General features: G+C 48.5%; 1 long non-coding RNA gene across 1 annotated transcript in view; it reads right to left on the bottom strand.

The window, feature by feature from the left end:
- Nucleotides 1–6,513: 6,513 nt before the first annotated feature.
- LOC133230439 (uncharacterized) overlaps nucleotides 6,514–20,425 on the bottom strand; it is a 28,308-nt gene continuing 14,396 nt past the window's right edge. Inside the window, exon 3 of the long non-coding RNA XR_009730855.1 lies at nucleotides 6,514–9,896. This is a non-coding gene — a long non-coding RNA (uncharacterized LOC133230439). The remainder of the gene's footprint in view (nucleotides 9,897–20,425) is intronic.

Below are 20,425 nucleotides of genomic sequence, written 5' to 3'. Positions count from 1 at the left end.
CTTGTCTGTGGTGCTTATCATGGCGGCCCAGGTGGACCAGCAGTCTCTCTCCCCAGAATGCCCTGTCTGGTGCCTTCTGTTCATTCATTTTCTTGCCATCTTTTCTCCTGCGTCACCCACCCCAACTTTCACACGGCTCTAATTTGCAAATGCCATCTGTGGACGTGAGGTCTCCTTGTCTGCAGCTGTGCTGGAAACTTCTGGAGAACCGAGCACAGGCTGGAGGGCCCAGGAAGGCTTCCAGAGAAGGTGTGATGATCGCAAGCCCCGTCGCAAACTGCTCACTCTAAGCTAATGATAACAAGAGCCATTCTATGCAGAGTCGTCGGAGCTCTGCCGTGTCCCCTGGACCTGCTAAGCATCCCACATGCTTGGCAGCAGAATTTACTGAAATATTATCTTGAGGTTCCTCCCTCCACCTGCCTGCCTGCACTCCCTTCCCAGCACACCATGTTTGTATGTCCTGGCCTCGGGAAGTGATGGCACTTAGAATGGCCTGTCCACCAAAGACTTCAGCAGATGGCAAATCAGCTGTGATCCCCTAGAAATAATATTATAACTGGTACACAAGTCCCACTTCCCAGCTTCACATCCCTTCTTTGGCAGACTGGAAGGGGACAAAACCTCTAAGAAGCAGCGATATGAAGTGGTGGCCACCCCTTCCCCTCACCTCCAACTGCCCCCTGCCCGGCTGCCATGGGTATCATGCTCACCATGGGAGACCCCAGGGTGAGGGGTAAAAATGGAAGTTGCAGGATGCTGGTGCACAGGGGCCCCACGTGTGTGAATGAGACAGGAGGGTACATTGTTAAAGGACTCTCCTGCCAGCCCTGGTGGTGCTGCTGGTGGGCGTGGTCTTGGGCCAGGCTCTTGGCGACAGCCCTGACATCACCAGGGGTCCGATGTGTCACCCTCCCTGCCTGCACTGAGCTCTGCTAAGAGCGGTGCTCTAGGCACCTACCCAGTGTCTAGTTTCCCCTTCTTTCTACCTAGTTAAAATACTCCCTAGGATTCTCTGTAGCTAGTGGTGACCATGTTGACCTACTTCTGTCCAATAGAATAAGAGGAGAAGTCAGCAAGTAGATACTGAAAAAGGATCTGACTCAAGAGCTGACACATTTGTCAGCTCTTTACCTCTGATTCACTCTTTCCCCTTTCAACCTTCCTGGAAGACAATTTGGATGCCTGGAGGTGCAGCAACCACCTTTCACCCATGAGGACAAAAACCGGGTGCTGAGTGTGGGAGAGGAGAAATATAGAAGGAATCTGGCTGATGTTTCTGTGTCAACACTGACCCTTTTACTGCCAACTCTGAACTTATTTTTTCAAGAGACTGAAAAGAAAACCTGTTTGTTTAAACTCCTTTTACTCTAGGTTTCAGGTACTTGCAGGAACGCATAGCACTAACTGACACACAGCCCTTCCTATACAAACTCTGGTGGCTTCTTTTGAAATCTCAGCATGTACCCCAGCCAACCCTAGAGCAGCCCCACCCAAGGATAGCTGTGCCTCTACCCTGAGCCCAGCCCCCTGAGGCAGTTTGGCTCAGAAGAGTGCAGAGTGTAGGGGCACAAGCTCAGAGAGGTTAAGTGACTTGTCTTGCATCACACAGCTAATAAGAACAGAGTAAGTGTCAAAGTAAGATCTTCAGTCTCAGCACCATTTCTTCTCCAGTACTAGGGTGGGTGAGAGTGGGCAGAGATGTGGGTGTTCACAGGTCAGTGAATCTGATGTGATTCCTTAGGAAAATAATAATAAAAATAGTAGATCAAAACCTCTCTGAAGGCTTTGCAAATGTTTCCTCAAGGAGGCTTACCCTGACCACTCTTAAAAAATTTCAAACCCCTATTTCTTGATGTTATTACCCTACTCTATTTTTTTTTAAGTCACTTTCTAGCAGAGTATTTAACTTACTTTTATTGTGTTGGCTATACCATGTCGGTCACCTCTCTCTCCACCCCAGATGTAAGCCCCACAGAAATAAAGGTCTTGGTCTGCTTTGCTCACGAATACATTCTAAGAGCCTAGAATAATGCTGGCATAAAGAAGGTATTTGAACTGAATTAAATTGGGATGTTTCCTGGGCACCAACCATTAGGGGCTAAATTGTATTCCCTCCAAAATTCGTATGCTGAAGTCCTCACACCTAGTATGTCAGAATGTGATTGTATGTGGAGACAGGGTCTTTGAAGAGGTAATAAAGTTAAAATGAGGCCCTTAGGGTGAGCCCTAATCCAGTATGACCAGCATCCATATAAGAAGAGACTAGGACACAGAGAAGGAAGCCCACGTGAAGACAACAGAGAGATGAAGTCCACCTACAAGCCATGGAGAGAGACCTCAGAAGAAACTAACCTTGCTGACACTCTGACTGCAGTCTTCTGGCCTCCAGCATTGTAAGAAGATAAATTTTTCTAGTTTAAACCACCCAGTCTGTACTCCTTTGTTATGCAGCCCAAGTAGCACCCAGCTGTGTGTGAAAGGCCTGTACAGGTTGTCTCATCTGATCTTAACCGCAACCTTGAGAGATAAGTACTTACTTTTCAAATGCAGAAACTGAAGCCCAGGAAGTGATGATGGGGGTGCCTGCTGGGGGTACAGCTTGGGGTGCTAGGCCTCCTGGAGCTGCGGGGAGGGAGCCCCAGCTGCTGACCGACCCACCAGGGCCTCCTTCTCATCTGGAGTTCTGTGGACAGTCAGGCCTGACCTCCATCTGCCCCACTCCCAATCCCACCCCTGAACCGGTCTATGCTAGACCCCTCACCAGCTAACCTGCTCTCCCAGCAGCTTTGTACAGACCTGTAATCTGAGAGCCACCCAAAGAAACAAGTGTCTATGGTTCTGACACTGAGGCCAGTGGGAGGAGAAGAAGGAAGACAGCTTTGGGGAGAAGCATTTTTCTGCAGACTAACTGGAAGCAGTTAGTCCTGATGTACTGACCACAGGCCTGTCCCGAGAGGCAGAACCCCCCAAGACAAGGGTGTGAGAAGTTCTTCAGACAGCACCTCTAGTCAGGACAACAGCAGTGGTTGGCATTCATTGAGGTCCCACCAGGTGCCCAGCTTTGTCCTCAAGATACGATGGAGACTTTCTCCTTTCATCCTCTGAGCAGCCCTGTGAGAGGGTCACTGATATTATCGCCACTTTACAGGTGAGGAAGCGGAGGTTCAACGAGCTCCAGTGACTCACATGTGGTCGGGCTGCGATCCCTTCTGACTTCAGCCCTGGGTCCCTGCACCATGAACTGACGCTGATTGTACTCCTTGCCAAGTGCTGCCTTGGGTTGTAGATGGTCTGGCCTTCTCCCCAAACTCCTTGCTCTAGAGAGTTAGGAAACAAATTCGTGGAAAAAAGGATGGAAACTCTGACGACTAGTGTGACAAAGGTCTGAACTAGTAGTTGGCAATCTCCCATGCCTACCCTCCACCACCCCTCGAAGATCGCCTCCACCTGGGAGCTGAGGCTGTCTGCCCCGTCTGGCCTGTCTTCCCCTCCAAGGCCACCCTGTGCTCATCTTGGCCAGGGTCACCGGGAGGTGGAGGTGCCCCTACCACCAGCTCTCCGTGGTCGGCAGCCGGCTTTGGAACAGCCTAGTCAGTCACCAGTCGATGGGGGATTGTTCGGGCCTTCCCAGGGCAACCAGGGCAACCTGGAGAGGGTCTGAAGCCAGGCCTGTGGGTCCTGGGCAGAGACCCTCCTGTGCTCTTCCCTCAGGACTCCTCCCCTTCAGTGACAGTGTGAGGGGCTCCTTTTGTGCTGAGACTGCTAAGTAGGGGAGCCTCCTGAGATCTCCCGACAATCTGCTGTGTGAGCTTGGTTTCTGCAGTCTTGCTGGGAACTTCAGTCCTCTCTGCTGGCCTCCCAGCCCTGGACACTCTGCGGGTCAGAATCTGGATAAAGGTGGACCAAGGAGGCTCTCCTTTAACCCCTCCCTGGAGGACAGCTGCCTGTGAGCCACGCGTGAGTGTGGCAGACTGATGGGGCTGGCATGCCTCCCACCCCCGTGAGGACTGGGCCATCTGTGTGTGTATGTTAGGGGAGGGGGTCCTCAGGGATGGAGCCCAGGAGCATGGCCCTTGCCTGTTGACCAGCCTGCCCTGCACATTCCCTGCCCCCCCCACCCCCAGGAAGGTGCCTGGCACAGGAAGAGGGCAGTGGTGTCACCCGGCTGGATGCAGAGGGCAGGTGGACTGGACGGCCTTGGGGAGAAGCCAGAGGACATGACGAGGCTGCCCTGGGCCCCGCCCGCCCGACCGAGCCTGAGGAAGTAGCAGGGCCCCAGCTTCAGGTGCCCACAGGGCCGCCTCCGCTGGGCAAGTGCCATCAGCCACACCTCTGAGGGGGCGGGGCCCGGCGCAGGCTGGTGGAGGGTCACCACGAGGAGGGGGGGTCCCCGTGGGTCCGGGCGGGGCCCTCCTAACCACACGTATCCCACTTTACAGGCTGGCTTCCGGCTCTTCTTTAGAAAAAGTAGCATAACCTGCCTTTTCCTTTGGAACCTGTCAGCCACTGAAGCCCTATCTTCACTTAGCAGACACCCAACACCCTGTTTCTCATTTTCGGGATGATTCTGCAAGTTCTAGAAATTAAAACCCGCTGCATTCTAAAAAGGTGCTTTCTCTCTCCCCCAACCCCCACCCAGGGAAATGGGCAACACAGACCTCATGATTCCACAAGACACCTCTGGCAACTTGCAGCTCAAAGGGCAGGAAGAGAAGAGCAGGACTAGGCTCACTAAGCAGGTCGGGGTTCCTGAGATCACTGGGGTGCTTGGGGAGAGCTGGGCAGGCAGGCAACGCCGGAGGGTGTGGGAGGGATCTGGGAAGCCCCAGAGGGCAGCAGAGGCCTGGCTGCTTCAGCCTCAACAGGGGCTGAGGGCATGCCAGTCTGGGCAGTGCCATTCTCAGTGGGAGCGCGGGCGTGGAGCAGAGACTGTCCCAGGGGCTCTGGTCACCCAGACCCGTAGCTGAGCGTCCCAGGGACATCGCTGTATGGCCTGCTCAGGGCAGCTGCTGTTGGTTCCCCGTCAAGATTGTGGAGGAGTCACTGGAGGCCTGGGAGGAAGCAGGTAGCCTGAGCCTCTGTCTGCCGGATGAAGAATTTTCCTTCGGAAGAGTCTGTAGAGGATGTGACGGGTGCAGGGCCCTTGACTCCATGAAGGGTGCTACCCCCAGAGCGGGGTTGGTGGCAGGGCAGGGATGGTCCTCACGTCCAGGAAAGAGTCATTGTGGGGCATCTGCTGTGTGGTCGGTCAGCGCAGGACTGGGGCCGAGAACTGTGGCTAGGACACGGCCACTGAGGGGTCAGTGGCCCCAGCCCAGGGGCACTGGCTACCACTCACCCATCACTCCCTTTTGGGGGACATTTCCCTTCATGAAGTAGTTCCTTCCAGATGCCACAAAGACTCTGATGTGTGCAGGACACCGGGGAAGAAGGTGACAAGTCCAACAAGAGGCAGAAAGGCCCAGGCACCCAAAGAAGCAGACACAGAATGTGGGTTCCACTGTGGGGTCGTGGGGTGGTCCGTGGCCATGGAGCAGGTGGCCTTGGACTAGGCCTTGAGGGTAGTGTGGGCCTCAGATTGAGATACCAGGGGGCGAGGATCACGAGGGAAGGGGTGGTGTGAGAACTGGCCTGAGCAATCACAATTAAAATGACAACAGCTAGAGTAATGAGGGTAGGGCTTGTCAAGTCAATAAGGGTGTGAAAGAGGCTCTGGAGCACTGGCCCCAGGCTTGGCGCAGGGTGAGCAGTTGGCAAATGGCAGTTGTTATTATGACCAGGAGCCAGACCCCTGCCCCCCGCTGCAACCCCCCCTGCAAACTGTGAAATGAGCCGGTGCCCTGGGTTTTGAGCATCAGCCTATTTTGTATTAAAAAGCAGAGACATCACTTTGCTGGCCAAGGTCTGCATAGTCAAAGCTATGGTTTTTCCAGTAGTCATGTATGGATGTGAGAGTTGGACCATAAAGGAGGCTGAGCGCTGAAGTATTGGTGCTTTCGAACTGCGGTGCTGGAGAAGACTCTTGAGAGTCCCTTGGACAGCAAGGATATCCAACCAGTCCATCCTAAAGGAAATCAGTCCTGAATATTCATTGGAAGTACTGATGCTGAAGCTCAAGCTCCAATACTTTGGCCACCTGATGCGAAGGGCTGACTCTCTGGAAAAGCCCCTGATGGTGGGAAAGATTGAAGGCGGGAAGAGAAGGGGATAACAGAGTATGAGATGGTTGGATGGCATCCATTGGCACCAACTCAATGGACATGAGTTTGAGCAAGCTCCAGGAGTTGGTGATGGACAGGGAAGCCTGGCGTGCTGCAGTCCTTGGGGCACAAAGAGTCGGACATGACTTAGCAACTGAACAACAACTATTTTGGATGCCCTTTTGCACCCTTTCTGCCCTTTAACCCATTTCCTGCCCCCAGGGTCAGGGCTGGACCCCAAGTGGACCCAGCCCTCCATAGCTCAGCTCCTCTGAGCTGAGACCCAGCGTGGTGGCATGGCAGCCCCACTGCCCTGGCCCCCGGCCCAGACACGAACACGTGAACCCCACTCCAGTGGATGAAGGCGTCCTTTCACCTTGCCTGGGCCTGTCCTCTGGGGGTGATACGGGACAGGGCTGGGGGCCAGCTCCTGTGAAACTTGGGGCTGCTTCAGCCTCTGGAGTGATGCCTTTACTGCCCAGAGTGAAGTGGGGTCCAGGTATCCTTTCGGTTAGCCCAGGGTTGCCCCAAGGCACCTTGGAGAGTGTTTCAGAACTCAGATGAGGAAACTCCACCCTGACCTCAACTCAGAGAAGCCAGGGCCTCATTCAGAGGACCCTGCCCCAAAACCTGCTCCCCATGCAGAGACCTGTCACCTACGCAGATCTTAATCTCCCAGCCTGCCTGGGGACTCCATTCCCACACATATCCAAGGGACTAGGGCTCATCTCACCCTCCCCTCCTCCCCCAGGCCCTCGTCTTCTCCTACCTGCTGTCTGTTATTACACTAGCCTTTCAGTGTCTGGCCCCCCTCCAGATGTTCTCCTTCAGGGCCCTGCTCCAAACAGCTAAGCAAGAATCTTTTTAGAAGCGCAAAGCCCACTGCCAGAGTTCCCCTTAATGGCTTTCACTTACCTTCCAGCTAAAACTCCAATTCCTTAGCAACAAGCCCTCCTCCCCATGTTCAGCTTATCCCTCTCCTTCTTGCCCACCCATTTCTTGGACCTGGGGGCCCAGGTCCACTGAAATCTCCCCCCTAAAACCCCTGGACCTTTACTTTCTTGGAACCCGCACACATTTGTAGCTGATCCCTCTGCCTGGAATACCTAATTCACCCCAGACCTTTTTCTCCCTCCTAACTTCTACTTATCTTGACTTTTATTTTCAATGTTTGTGTCACTATATGACTTGTAGATTTTTTTTTCTTTAAGTGGAAATGTCCACAGTGTTTGCTGGCTACTGGTGTAATGCATGGTAACTCTGCTCAGGGTCCCTGCATTGCAGTGCCTTCCTCTCTTCCCATCTGGGCGCTTTCAATCTGGATTCCCTGGTGACTCTGAACTGCACACAGGTAGTTATACCTATAATGGTTCATGCCTGTCAGTTTCTCAATGTTCTATCCTCAGTACCCAGCAGTTCCTGAATTATTTTGGTTGTTTGATAATAATATTCATCAAAATATTTTTAACATATCTTCTGTTTCAAAGCTATAGGACTAAGTGTAAGCTATAGGTATAAGTGTCTGAATGTTTTAAATTAAAATATTAAAGAGTTCTACAACTCATTTTCTAGCTGGAGCCCCTTTTCTGCCTCAAGGTGGATACTTAAGCCAATTCCAGAAAATCCACTTTCTATGGCCCCCCATCCCTGTCCAATTTATGCTTTTTATTCCATTTTCTCTTCCTCACTTCTGTTGCTGTTGTTTTACTGTTCAGTGGCTAAGTCATGTTCGACTCTTTGTGACCCCAAGGACCACTCCTCTGTCCTTCACTATCTTCCGGAGTCTGCTCAAATTCATAACAGGATCCAAGTTAGGGTGCCTCTTGGAAGGGTCTGGACACTGGAGGGGAAGAATTGGGTCTTGGGAGACCACGCTGAAGCCTGGCTGGCATCTGCTCTGTCCTTTGTTTCATAGTAGGCAGATGTCCCCCAGCCTTTGCTGAGATAGCCTCTCAACGTGTCACAGAGGACAGAAAGGGGGCAACCACTGAGTGTGGGTCAGTAGCTTCACTGGACCTGTTCCCTTTCAAATCCCAAACCTCAAGATCCTACCTTTCAAGGGGCCTCAGAGCAGAAGGGATGGATTCGAGTAATGATCCACCCACCTCCCAGCTCCTTCCTCAACGTGAGGAGGGGCTGGAAGTGAGCCTGAGCCTTGCAGAAGTCTCTGCACTATCTGAAAGAGCACAGTAATGAGTCTCTGAATATGCAAAGAGCCCCGTGGGAGCCGGTCATGGAGTGGAATGGCTCTGCTTAATGAGGGGAGGAATATTTCTGGAGCTGGATTTGGGGATAGGCATTCAGGAATTGGTCAAGGGGGTGAGCGGGGAGGGTAGAGCCACTGCGTGCAGGATGGCCAGAGGACTGTATAAGAATAAGGATGCCCACTTTGTCATTGTGGTGCGGTGGGCCCTGTTTGTCTCCCCAAACTTTCAATAAAGTAGATTGCACCCAAATTGGAGGGCTCCCACTGGAAACTGAAGGGAGACTCTTTCCATCTCAAGCTCAAACTCCTGCCCTCTGGCCCTCAGGGAGACTCTGGGAGAGGTAAACGATTGGTGGTCCTCTGAGGACAGACAGTTCTGGGAAGGGGTCCCCATTGAGAATGGGGGTCATTTGAATGAACCTGGGATGTGGTGGAGTCAGCTCCCCATCCTCCCTGGTGAACACATTCGGCTCTTTCATCAGCACCTGGGGTCATTTTAATACAGATTATATGCCAATTATCTGTAAAAGAAGGGTACCCAAATTGATTATGAACAAAACTTTTTTGAATGATGGAATTAGCAATTTTCTTCTGGTAAGAAATTGGCATTCCTGGTAAAAGGCAGGAGCAAATTTCAGATAAACTTTAATGGAATTAAACCTGATGGAAAGCCAGTGCCCAGCCCACCTAGCTGCCTCCCCAGAAAGAAGGGACAGTGGCCATGCCTGTGTGTATCTAAGGACACATGCAAACTCTACTTTCTCAGTTGTTCCCACAAAGAGAGGCGATTACACAAAGACAAAGTCCGTCAAGTCAAAGATATGGTTTTTCCAGTAGTCATGTACAGATGTGAGAGTTAGACAATAAAAAAGGCTGAGCACCGAATAATTGATGGTTTTGAACTGTGGTGTTGGAGAAGCCTCTTGAGAGTCTCTTGGACTGCCAGGAGATCAAACCAGTCAATCCTAAAGGAAATCAACCCTGAATATTCATTGGAAAGACTGATGCTGAAGCTGAAGCTCCAATACTTTGGCCACCTGATTCAAAGAGCTGATTCACTGGAAAAGACCCAGATGCTGGGAAAGATGGATGGCAGGAGGAGAAGGGGACGACAGAGGATGAGATGGCTGGATGGCCTCAATGACTCAATGGACATGAGTTTGAGCAAACTCTGGGAGACAGTGTATGACAGGGAAACCTGGGGCACTGCCAGTCCATGAGCTTGCAAAGAGCTGGGCACGACTGAGCGACTGAACAACAGCAACAGAAGATCTACTTGCGTCTCAGCCGGGTCTCAGCAACAGGCTTACAGTGACCTGCACAGTCCGATGGGTTCTGGGAGGGGATGCCGCACCTTGAGGGACGAGGGAACTGGACACCGTGAGGGGGAGCCTTGATTTCTTTGCCCGCACAGATGAGGGTTGCATTGCTCCTCTCTCTCCAACATTGTGATGATCGATGGAGGTAAGAATGAGATGGCCATATAACTGGAAAAATAGAAGGTGGTTTGTGAATCGGGGATTTATTATTACTATCGTCTGATTCAGAGATGACCTGCTCCACATCAGAAAAGCTCAGGTAGGAATGCAGGTTCTACACAGGTGTCCCTCTCCTAGGTCTTTTCAATGGCATGCCATGTCCTCACCATCCAAACATGCAACTCCCCACTCTGAATTTTTGCTATGATTGCTCTGCCTCTGAAGTGCATAGCTGCCTTCCTCCCTGCAGCAGCTTCCTGACCTCCTCCTGCGGCCTCCCCAGCAGTCAAGACCAGAGCAGGAGCTCCCCAGCTGTTTCAGCAAAGCCAAGGCCCCAGAGCCGAAATTGGGAGAAAAGGGTTAGTTTCCTTCCCAGCCCATGGCGGTCCCCACCGGGCTTCTCCCCACCCCCAGCACAGGCACAGCGACGTCTGTCTCTCTGCTGATTATGAGATAGCTCATGGCTGTTAAGTCTGCTTGAATAAGCTCTTTTGTCACAGAGAATTTTCCCATGTCAAACATTTAGTCTGCTGTGTTATGGGTCAGTGAGCAAGGAGATAAGTCTGAATTCTTAAACAAACTGGTGAACGCAAGACATCTGTCTCAAAGGCAATCAAACATCTGTCATACTCTCCCCAACTTCCAAGACCCTTTCTTAAAAAGCAGGTCATTGTTTTACATTTACCGTTCTTTGAAAATTCAGATATTATAAAAATATAGACATTGGCAGATGAAAGTCCCTCAGAAATGTGCACCTCCCCCCTTCCCCCCTCCCCAGTGTCAGAAAACTATTGTTAATATTTTGGCATATATTGCTCAGATTTTTCTTCTCTGCCCCTACTGACATACATATTAGTATCATTGCCTTCTTTTTATATCATTGTACCATAGATGTGATTTTGCTATTTGCTTTTTGACTTAATGCAGAACTTCTTTCTGTATTAGGGTCTCATTTTTAAAACAATTGTACAGTGTTTCATTGTGTCCACGAGTAATCATTTTTAATGAGCTTCCTGTTGATAGATATTTGGAATTCAACCCTTTCCAATCCAATTTTTACTTTATGTAAACAATACTGCGATGGATATCCTTGCACATATTTTTTTATATACTTGTGAGAGTGTTTCTATGAGTACAGGGTATATTTCTAGAAGCAAAAATGCTGCATCAAAGGTATAAACATTTAAATTTTAGTAGGCATTGCCGAACTGACTAAGCACCGTGACTAGGGTTCAGTTCGTGGATTTCTTGAAGGTAGGAATGCCACAGGATACTTTCCCAGTGCTCACAACGGGAAGGAGTGGAGGTCCAACTTGGGTGTAACTTGGAAGTGTTTCCTCAGCTGCCTGCAAGAGTTGAGGCAACTTTGTGTGTGAGGACTAACCCAGGAGAGGATAAACTGTCGGTCTGGAAAGGACAGTCATCACTTGAGTGAATCTCAGGTAAGTTGAAGCCTGAAAGAGGGAGATTTCTGAAATTGTGTGTCTAACATAGTCCCTTTGAGAGAGACCCCTTCCTCCTCCCCCAGTTTCAAACACTAGGTTCTTGTAGGAGCTGCCCATGCTGTTGTTTGCTGGCTGAGCCAAGGGTCAGCAAATATAATCCCTGGCTAACTGGAAGCTTTCCCTAACATTAAAAATATACATATTTATTTATTTGCCTGTGCCAGGTCTTAGCTGGGGCATGTGAATTCTTAGTTGCAACATATGGGATCTAGTTCCCTGACCAGGGGTTGAACTCATGCCCCTTGCGTTGGGAGCATGGAGTCTTAGCCAGTGGGCCACCAGGGAAGTCCCCTAACACTTTTGAATGGGAAGTAAGGGAAGACAGGGTTTTCCTGTTAGCTCAGTTGGTAAAGAAACCGCCTGCAATGTGAGAGACCTGGCTTCGATCCCTGGGTTGGGAAGATCCCCTGGAGAAGGGAAAGGCTACCCACTCCAGTATTCTGACCTGGAGAATTCCATGGACTACAGTCCATGGGTTGAAAAGAGTTGGACACCACTGAGTGACTTTTGCTTCACTTCAAGGGAAGACAAGTCTTGTTTTAGGTGAGGGGTTTGGAAATATGCGTGTCTAGAGTCAACCAGGGATCATGGTTTCTGCACTGTGGAGAAAGAGATTTGGAGAGACTGAAGTGTTAGTTGCTCAGTTGTGTCTGACTCTTTATGACCCCGTGGACTGTAGCTCACCAGGCTCCTCTGTCTATGGGATTCCCCAGGCAAGAATACTGGAGTGGGTAACCATTCCCTTCTCCAGGGTATCTTCCTGACCCAGGGATGGAACCCACATCTCCTGTGTCTCCTACTTGGCAGGCAGAGTCGTTACCAGTGAGCCACAGCCAGGTTTGAAATCCCAAAGAGACTGAAGCTGACTCCCACATAGAAGCTGAGACAAGAGGCAAAGAAAGCTCTAGAGCCCAAGTGGTGATGGAGGCTCCGATTCTTGCCATCCCCAAGGCCCCAGGGCTAGTACTTTTGGTATGGGCCAAAAAATTAGTTTTGCCTGTCTTTGACCTTTGTATGAATGGAATTACACAATTTGTACCCATTTGTCCTTGTCTCTTTGATGCAATGGTTGGTAAGATTCATCCATGTTGTACGTAGCAGTGGCTTTTTCACTTTAACTGCCTCCAGTGACCTTGAGTATGTACCTCTGAATAGGATTTTTAGGCCACGTGATAGCTCTATGATAACATTTGAGGAACTACTAAACTGTTTCCTAAGACAATTACACCATTTAAGTTCCCACTAACATAGTGTGAGAGTTCCAATTTCTCTCCATCTACACCAGTACTGGTTATTTTGTGTCTTTTTGATTACTGTCCTCCTAATGGGTATGAACTGGTGTTCCACTGTGGTCTTGCTTTGCATTTCCCTGATGGCTAGTGATGTTGAGCAAGATTTGCAATTATTGGATATTTGCTTGTCTTTTTTGGGGAGAAAATTCTATTCAAAACCTTGCCCATTAAAAAAAAATTTTTTTTAATTGACGTGTTGCAACTATATTTTAAATATGCCGAATTTTAGGTCTTTCCTGGTAGTTCACCAGTAAAGAATCTGCCTGCAATGCAGGAGACGCAAGTTCTAACCCTGAGTCGGGAAGATCCCCTGGAGAAGGAAATGGCAACCCATGCCAGTATTATTGCCTGGATAATCGCATTAACAGAGGGGCCTAGTGGGCTACAGTCCAAGGGGTTGCAAAAGAGTCAGATATGACTTAGCAACTAAGACAACAAATACCCTTATCACATATGGGACTTGGAGATATTTTTACCCCATTATGGAGCTGACTTGAGTTTTCAAAAGATCGCTGTGGTTACTATTTTGACAGTATATTGTGGGAAGAGGGCAGAACTGGAAGCTGGGAGAACAGATAGGAGGCTAGTGTAGTCATCCGGATAAGAGATGATGGTCGTCAAAATAAGTTCTGACTCTCTAAGTTGTAAGGCCGAGCCTTGGGTCTGCTCTAAAGTCAGTCGGGTTCTGGCCTTCGACTCTTCCTGGCGCTGACCTGTTTTTCACTACCGTTTTGCTCGCCCTTCCTGGTTTCAGTTTAGGGCCATTTCCCCATCTTCCCTTCGGTTTCCCTATACGTTAGTTTCATCTGGCCACTTTGTAGGCAGTTTTGTGAACCACCCCTGTTTCCCCTTTGTAATGAGGAGGCCTTACAAATAGCTGTGAAAAGAAGGGACGCGAAAAGCAAAGGAGAAAAGGAAAGATATAAGCATCTGAATGCAGAGTTCCAAAGAACAGCAAGGAGAGATAAGAAAGCCTTCCTCAGCGATCAGTGCAAAGAAATAGAGGAAAACAATAGAATGGGAAAGACTAGAGATCTCTTCAATAAAATTAGAGATACTAAGGGAACATTTCATGCAAAGATGGGCTCAATAAAGGACAGAAATGGTATGGACCTAACAGAAGCAGAAGATGTTAAGAAGAGGTGGCAAGAATACACAGAAGAACTGTACAAAAAGGATCTTCACGACCCAGATAATCACGATGGTGTGATCACTCACCTAGAGCCAGACATCCTGGAATGTGAAGTCAAGTGGGCCTTAGAAAGCATCACTACGAACAAAGCTAGTGGAGGTGATGGAATTCCAGTGGAGCTATTTGAAATCCTGGAAGATGATGCTGTGAAAGTGCTGCACTCAATATGCCAGCAAATTTGGAAAACTCAGCAGTGGCCACAGAACTGGAAAAGGTCAGTGTTCATTCCAATCCCAAAGAAAGGCAATGCCAAAGAATGCTCAAACTACTGCACAATTGCACTCATCTCTGCTGCTGCTGCTAAGTCGCTTCAGTTGTGTCCGACTCTGTGTGACCCCAGAGACGGCAGCCCACCAGGCTCCCCTGTCCCTGGGACTCTCCAGGCAAGAACACTGGAGTGGGTTGCCATTTCCTTCTCCAGTGCATGAAAGTGAAAAGGGAAAGGGAAGTTGCTCAGTCGTGTCCAACTCTTCGTGACCCCATGGACTGCAGCGTACCAGACTCATCCATCCATGGGATTTGCCAGCCAAGAGTACTGGAGTGGGTTGCCATCTCACACGCTGGTAAATTAATGCTCAAAATTCTCCAAGCCAGGCTTTAGCAATATGTGAACCGTGAACTTTCAGATATTCAAGCTGGATTTAGAAAAGGCAGGGGAACCAGAGATCAAATTGTCAACATCCGCTGGGTCACTGAAAAAGCAAGAGAATTCCACAAAAACATCTATTTCTGCTTTATTGACTATGCCAAAGCCTTTGACTGTGTGGATCACAATAAACTGTGGAAAATTCTGAAAGAGATGGGAATACCAGACCTCCTGACCTGCCTCTTGAGAAACCTGAATGCAGGTCAGGAAGTAACAGTTAGAACTGGACATGGAACAACAGACTGGTTCCAAATAAGAAAAGGAGTACATCAAGGCTGTACATTGTCACCCTGCTTATTTAACTTCTATGCAGAGTATATCATGAGAAACGCTGGGCTGGAGGAAGCACAAGCTGGAATCAAGATTGCCGGGAGAAATATCAATAACCTCAGATATGCAGATGACACCACCCTTATGGCAGAAAGTGAAGAAGAACTAAAGAGCCTCTTGATGAAAGTGAAAGAGGAGAATGAAAAAGTTGGCTTAAAGGTCAACATTCAGAAAACTAAGATCATGGCATCCAGTCCTGTCACTTCATGGCAAATAGATGGGGAAACAGTAGAAACAGTGGCAGACTTTGTTTTTTTGGGCTCCAAAATCACTGCGGATGGTGACTGCAGCCATAAAATTAAAAGACACTTACTTCTTGGAAAGAAAATTATGACCAACCTAGACAGCATATTCAAAAGCAGAGACATTACTTTGTCAACAAAGGTCCGTCTAGTCAAGGCTATGGTTTTTCCTGTGGTCATGTATGGATGTGAGAGTTGGACTATAAAGAAAGCTGAGGGCTGAAGAATTGATGCTTTTGAACTGTGGTGTTGGAGAAGACTCTTGAGAGTCCCTTAGACTGCGAGGAGATCCATAGTCCATCCTAAAGGAGATCAGTCCTGGGTGTTCATTGGAAGGACTGATGTTGAAGCTGAAACTCCAATACTTTGGCCACCTGATGCGAAGAGCTGACTCATTTGAAAAGACCATGGTGCTGGAAAAGATTGAGGGCAGGAGGAGAAGGGGACGACAGAGGATGAGATGGTTGGATGGCATCACCGACACAATGGACATGGGTTTGGGTGGACTCCGGGAGTTGGTGATGGACAGGGAGGCCTGGCATGCTGCGGTTCATGGGGTCGCAAGGAGTGGGACACGACTGTGAGACTGAACTGAACTGAATTGAATGGGAAAAGAAAGAGGTGGTAGGCAGGAAGTCAGGTGGGCAGACTCCTGGCTTTCGTGGACTCGAGGAAGCTGACTCCTTCTGCTGTTCGTTCCCCCAACCCCGCCCGCACCCCAGTATTTACCTGGCTTTGAGTTCTGTTTCTTCTTCCTGCCTTCCCAGCTGCCCGTGGCATACGGAGAGCCTGGTAAGAGACTCAGAAGTCAAGGCAGGCAATGGAGAGCTTTGGAAGACAGCCCATAGGTCCCTAAAAATGCAGAAACTCCATTCTTTTCCAGCCGGTGGGGCAGCCCCTTCTAAATCTGCATATCAAGGAACTTTAACAGGTCTAAGTCAAGCCTTGGATGCCACACTCTGCTTTCTGGGAGGTATGAGTTGGGGCTGCACAGCTTGCTGAACACAAAGTCTGTATCCAAGATTCAGCTGAATTTTTAACATGTTGGAAACCACCTAGTAGAAATAAAAATTTTAAATAAGCATCATGTAGAGCAGCCGTAGCCTAGCCTTGACTAGACGGACTTTGGCTATGGTTTTTCCAGTAGTCATGTATGGATGTGAAAGTTGGACTATAAAGAAAGCTGAGCACCGAAGAATTGATGCTCTTAAACTGTGGTGTTGGAGAAGACTCTTCAGAGTCATTTGGACTGTAGGGAGATCCAACCAGTCCATCCTAAAGGAGATCAGTCCTGGGTGTTCATTGGAAGGACTGATGTTGAAGCTGAAACTCCAGTACTTTGGCCACCTGATGTGAAGAGTTGACTCAGTGGAAAAGACCCTGATGCTGGGAAAGATTGAGGGCAGGAGGAAAAGGGGACGACAGAGGATGAGATGGTTGGATGGCATCACCGACTCACTGGACATGAGTTTGGGTGAACTCTGGGAGTTGGTGATCGACAGGGAGGCCTGGCGTGCTGTGGTTCATTGGGTCATAAAGAGACAGACATGACTGAGGGACTGAAGTGAACTGACCTGAGAACATCCAAAGCTAGGACTTTGGCTAAAGTTAGAGCAGTATCTAGGGTGCAAAATTTAAGCGAGGGATACATTAGGAGTTCGGGATGAACACAGACATCCTATATTATATAAAACAAGCAACAGGGTTCTGTTGTATAGCACAGGGAACTGCCTTCAGTATCTGTAATTGCTTATAATGGAAAAGAATCTAAAAAAGAAAAGATGCATATATTACTGAATCACTTTGCTGTATACCCACAACACTGTATACAATACTTCCATAGAGTAAACAAATAAAAACATAAGGAAGAATTCACTCTCCTTCTCATCTCTCACCTTACTCTAGTCTTGACCTTAAAGAAATATCAAAGAGCCAGGAAAAAAATCCAATGAAAGTTATTTAAGATTTGCATAGTAAATATACCGAACATTACTGAGAGAATTTAAAGAAGGACAAAAGTGAAGATCTCTACCCTGGTGATGGATTAGAAGACTAAATATTTTAAAAAGTTAAATATGACAGTTCTTTCTAAATCTGCCTATAGATTCAGGGCAATCCCAGCAACAATCCCAGCTGGTTACTTTGTGGTAATTGAGATGATGATTCTGAAATTTGTGTGGAAATTAAAATAATTTAGAACAGCCAAGGAAATTCTGGGCTTCCCAGGTGGCACTAGTCCTAAAGAACTTGCCTGCCAGTGCAGGAGACATAAGAGACATGGGTTTGATCCCAGGCTGGGAAGATCCCCTGGAAAAGGAAATGACAACCCATTCCAGTATTCTTGCCTGGAGAATTCCATGGACAGAGGAGCCTGGCTGGCTAAAGTCCATAGGGTTGCACAGAGTTGGATATGACTGAAGTGACTTAGCACACAAGCAAGGAAATTCTGAATAAAAACAAAGAAGACATGTTACCTGATTTCAAGACTTACTATGAAGCTACAACAATTAAGACAGTTTGGTGGTGGTGCAAGAATAGACACATAGATTGGCAGAATAGAAAAGAGAATCAAGAAACTGTCCTGGACTTCCCTGCTGGTCTAGTGGCTAAGACTTCATGCAGTCTTCCCAGTGCCGGGGTCTGGTGGTTGATCCCTGGTCAGGGAACCAAGATCTCTCATGCTGCAACTAAAAACTGCTGCAACCAAATAAATAAATAATAAAAATATTAAAAAAATAAAATTGGACTTAAAAAATACTGTCCTCACATATATGGTTCTTGATTTATGGCCAAAGCTCCTTGGCAAGTCAGTAAAGAAAGACTTTTGTCAATAAATGATGTGGATCAATTGAATGGGGAAAAAATAATCCTGACCCTTACCTCACACAATATATTAATTAGTTTAAGATGGATCACAGTCCTAAATGTGAAAGCTGAAAACAATAAGTGTGGTGGTATATGGTGGGATAATTTGTTATATGATTGTCCACTTCATGACAATTCATCCACCCAGATATGTGTGTTTTATGCTCTTCTAATCATTGAATTATAGTCCACAATAAAATTTATTTGGAAAGCAAGGTAGAAGTAAAAGAACTCGAAAATGATTACATTTTACTGTGAGTAAATTACACTTTAATAGGAAAATAAAAAGGCAAAGTAAGTCAGGGCTGATCAGAGCTAGTGTCCCTGACACTGGTCAGTCACCAAGTCCAACCTGATGAACGGTGCATCATGTGAGCCCCACCCCATGTACAATTCATCCCATTCCGAGGGCAGCGTAAGAGGAAGTGGAGGGTTCAGTAGGCAGGAAGAAGTCAGAAGAGTGGTGTGATGAGTATCTGCCTCTATTTAGATTCAGTTTCAAGATCTGATGAGCATGCAGAAGGGAATGGAAAAACCCCAAGGCCTCCCATCCCCGGGTTCTAGACAGGAAGCTCAGCGATGAGTACATCCAGAACACCAGTGTGACTGATGTGTTGACTGGATAAGCGGCAAGGTGCCACTTTGTCCCCTCATGACAACTCAAACCTGCTCTTTGAGATCATCTTATCTTTTTTCTGGTCTCTTGGTTTGCCTCTCCCTAGAAACAGACTCTGAGACAGAATTTGAGTGCAAGCTATTCATATGGAGACCATCCCAGAACACACAGGTAGGAGGAGTGAGGAGGTGAGACAGGAAAGGGAATGAGCCAGTGAAGAGTGACTTTTCTGGCCAGGGATCACAGAGCCCTGCCAGCTGTGGGGCTTGGTACTTAACCAACAGCCCCCTGCTCCTCCCTGGTTGAGGACTGCTTCCAGATACGTGAGTTCTGTGGCACATCTGGTTTGCCTTGCTCAAGGCTTGGATAAAAGCCCTCAGCCAGAGTTGCAGGTATTGGCAACACGGCCTTCCTGCACAGGGTGAAATCCAAGGGGTATGGTCATGAGTGTTCACTAGAACGGGTTAAGATCTAGGGAGGGTCCACAGATTTTCCAGGCCTTTTTAGTCACAAGAGAAGACTCACTCCTCTTAAAGGTCAAAAAAGTCTCATCATATTTGATACTTTATTGTCCTTAAATCCTTCCTGTGCCATTAGCTGAGGTCTTCCGTGGTCTGGACACCAGCAGGAAGATGACCTAACTGTTTGTCTTTCTGTCTCCATCTTTTTCCTCCTCTACTACTTGCTCTGGTTGGTCTCTGCAGGGCTGCAGTAGAGGAGGAGACAAAAGGGGCAGGAAAGGCGTGACCTGACTAGCTCCCTTGCAATTTGGCTCTGGCGGTCTCTGCATGGTGGAGATGTCATTTGCTATGACAAGTTTTCTCAGGGAGCATTTTTTGTGGGGGGGTTGCTTTTCGGGTGGTTGCTGCTTTTTAGGGATTCTAACCTTGCTGGGTGTCTTGCACCTGCAGTTCCCTTGAAGTGGGCAATGGCTCCCCCTGCTGGCCAACTGATTATCAGTAGGTGCCCCCCGACCTCCTCTTTCTGTTTCAGTCTCCTGCTGAACTTCACTGTGGTTCTCTGGGCAGACTCTCAAGAAGACCTGGTCCAGCTCCCTTCCTCAAGTCTAGCTCTGGCCTCTGGGAGATGCACACCCATTGTTGTCCCATCAGGCTCTCCAAGTTATAGCCATTCCCATTCCCACTCAGGTTATGCCTCTTCTTGCAAGCTGCCAGCTTCCTACGACTCACAGCGGGGAGTTCAGCGACAACCTCCAATCTTTAGATTCTGTGGATGTTGATGCAAGCCCTGTGCTTTTCGTATCTAGCTTTCCAAAAGTCTCTCTTAAAGCTCCCCTCGGTGGCTTGAGGTAGTTTGTACTGCCTTGCGATGCCAGCTTGTCAGCTAGAAGCTTTGGGTCGAGAGTAATGCAAAATCCAAGTCACAGTGGCTTAAACTATGACGCTTCTAAATTGCAAGATAAGAGTGTTTCAGGGCAGACTGATCTTGTAGTTTAAAGATCTCTCCCAAGACCCAGGGGCTTTGCGTTCTCTGCTCTGTTGCTAACCCTCTCAGCTGCGTCTGAAGATGACTGTTGCAGATGCAATTTAGGTTTCCTGTCTTCTGCTTCACATCGAGCAGTTTCCCTCCTTCTCCAGAGATCTCTCTGTCCCACCACTCTAAGGGAGGATCCTGGGAGTCATTCTGATTGACCCAGTTTAAGATACCTGTTCATGGACCAGGGACTTACGGGTGAGGGGAGGGAAGATGCTGATTGGCTAAGCCTCCCAGGGTCTGACTTGATATGACCGGAGGCATATCAGTTCCTCTGCAGTACATGGCTGGTGTGAAGAAGGGGTGAATGCACAAATGAAAACTAGGTGTTGTTAGAAAGAGGGTGATGCATAGTC

This window comes from Bos javanicus, chromosome 2 (genome assembly GCF_032452875.1).
Source record: "Bos javanicus breed banteng chromosome 2, ARS-OSU_banteng_1.0, whole genome shotgun sequence".
In the NCBI taxonomy this organism is placed as follows: Eukaryota; Metazoa; Chordata; class Mammalia; order Artiodactyla; family Bovidae; genus Bos; species Bos javanicus.
This window is presented reverse-complemented; position numbering and strand designations above follow the sequence as displayed.